Below are 2,655 nucleotides of genomic sequence, written 5' to 3' on the forward strand. Positions count from 1 at the left end.
CGTTAACACCCTCCAGTGGGGCACCGTGTTCATTGATTTCCGGAAATCTTGAAATATGGATTCAGCCTGTTGCGTTTCATCCATAGTTCGCAGTATATCGTGTTAGAAACGGGTAAGCTGAGTTTCGCACGAGCGGTGTTTCGTAAAATGATGCTGATTCATGGACATAATGTTCTCAGTCTCGAGAAAGTCTTTTATATTCGAACTGAGAATGGGGGTGATGGTCTGTAATTTTACGGGTCCGTTCTTTTACCCATCTTATATACACGAGTCACCCACCCTTTTTTCCAGTCGCTTGGAACTTTGTGCTAGGAGAGAGAATCAGGATTAATGCAAGACAGGTAAGGGACCCATACCGTGGAGTACTCTTTGAAAAACCGAACTGGGATCCAATACGGAGCTAGTGATTTATTTGCTTTCAGATCAAACATGTACAGGAGAAGGGAACTCTATAGAATGTTCCTACGATGGCCAGTCAGGAAGTATTACCTCTTCTTTATTTCTCCCTCACTGCGTTGGTAACGTAGTAATCATAAATATGGTGCATTTCCGCTAATCTTCTTCTACACTCTATTGTAGTAGCAGCGTCCTAAATCAACAGAAGAGAGCACTATCCAAATTTAGAAAATGACCGACATTCTCTTAAGTCTAAGACAGTATTCTGTGGCTTAATTCCTTACTGCGTTTGGAAAAAGACCAACCACAATCATGAAACTCTAAAGAAAGTGTACGCAGACGCTACGGTTGACGTCAGCTCGGTTGGATAGTGAGCGTATCGCTGTGCAGGATCAGAAGGACAGACACGGTTAGCTGATGCAATGCAGAATGGTCGACCAGCGGCTTCAGTGACTTCACACAACATCCGTGACGACCGAGAGGTAACAACAGATGAATCGTGTCGCCAGTGATCCAACGGTAAACGCAGTGTGATGGCTATTATTGAAAAACTGGGCTGCTCCAAGATTTGTGCACGCTGGGTATCGAAAACGTAGGCCGAGCACAATAAAGAGACAAAGAAAACAGTTGCATCTGATGCGTTGCACCTTGAGACTTCCTTCTGTTCGGCCAACTCCAGCAGCTGAACGAGAGCATCACTTTGAAGACGCGGAGACTTCGAAAAATTCCGTGCGCCAGTGGCCGAGGAAGCAGGACCATGATTCCAGATGAGATTTCCACTCTGCAACGGAGTGTGCGCTGATACGAAACCTCCTGACAGATTAAAGCTCTGTGCCGGACTTTTACCTTTCTCGGGCAAGTGCTCTCACAACTGAGCTACGCAAGCACTACTTAAGACCCGACCCCACAGCTTGGAATGTTGGAGACGATGTACTGGCGGAATCAAAGATGTGGGTACGGGTCGTGAGACGTGCTTGGGTAGCTCGGTTGGCAGAGCACTTGCCCGCGAAAGGCAAATGTCCCGAGTTCGAGTCTCGGTCCGGCACACAGTGTAATGTGCGGGGAAGTTTCAGGACCATGATTTTTGACATACAGTGAAACATCTTCTAATTTGAGATGGAAAAATGCTGTGGGCAAAGATGGTGATCGTACTAAAAAGTGACAAGTTAAACGACGTCCACATACTCCGCAAGGGTAACGGCCTTACCGCAGTGGATACACCGTTTCCCGTCAGATAACCGAAGTTAAGCGCTGTCGGGCGCGGCCTGCACTTGGATGGGTGACCGTCCGGGCCACCATGCGCTGTTGCCAGTTTTCGGGGTGCACTCAGCCTCGTGATGGAGGAGCTACTCGACCAAATAGTAGCGGCTCCGGTCACAGAAAACCATCATAACGACTGGGAGAGCTGGCCGGGGTGGCCGAGCGGTTCTAGGCGCTACAGTCTGGTGCCGCGCGACCGTTACGGTCGCAGATTCGACTCCTGCTTCGGGCATGGATGTGTGTGATGTCCTTAGGTTAGTAAGGTTTAAGTAGTTCTAAGCTCTAGGGTACTGATGACCTCATCTACGTCTACATCTACATCCATACTCCGCAAGCCATCTGACGGTGTATGGCGGAGGGTACCCTGACTACCTCTATCGGTTCTCCCTTCTATTCCAGTCTCGTATTGTTCGTGGAAAGAAGGATTGTCGGTATGCTTCTGTGTGGGCTCTAATCACTCTGATTTTATCCTCATGGTCTCTTCGCGAGATATACGTAGGAGGGAGCGATATACTGCTTGACTCTTCGGTGAAGGTATGTTCTCGAAACTTCAACAAAAGCCCTTACCGAGCTACAGAGCGTCTCTCCTGCAGAGTCTTCCACTGGAGTTTATCTATCATCTCCGTAACGCTCGCGATTACTAAATGATCCTGTAACGAAGCGCGCTGCTCTCCGTTGAATCTTCTTTATCTCTTCTATCAACCCTATCTGGCACGGATCCCACACCGCTGAGCAGCATTCAAGCAGTGGGCGAACAAGCGTACTGTAACGTACTTCCTTTGTTTTCAGATTGCATTTCCTTATGATTCTTCCAATGAATCTCAGTCTGGCATCTGCTTTACCGACGATCAACTTTATATGATCATTCCATTTTAAATCACTCCTAATGCGTAAGCCCAGATAATTTATGGAATTAACTGCTTTCAGTTGCTGACCTGCTATTTTGTAGCTAAATGATAAGGGATCTATGTTTCTATGTATTGGCAGCACATTACACTT

At 47.4% G+C, this 2,655-nt stretch overlaps 1 pseudogene; it reads left to right on the forward strand.

Annotated features, from left to right (window-relative positions):
* Positions 1 to 1,589: 1,589 nt before the first annotated feature.
* LOC126290018 (5S ribosomal RNA) lies at positions 1,590 to 1,707 on the forward strand (annotated as a pseudogene).
* Positions 1,708 to 2,655: the final 948 nt, after the last annotated feature.

This window comes from Schistocerca gregaria, chromosome 1 (genome assembly GCF_023897955.1).
Source record: "Schistocerca gregaria isolate iqSchGreg1 chromosome 1, iqSchGreg1.2, whole genome shotgun sequence".
NCBI lineage: Eukaryota > Metazoa > Arthropoda > Insecta > Orthoptera > Acrididae > Schistocerca > Schistocerca gregaria.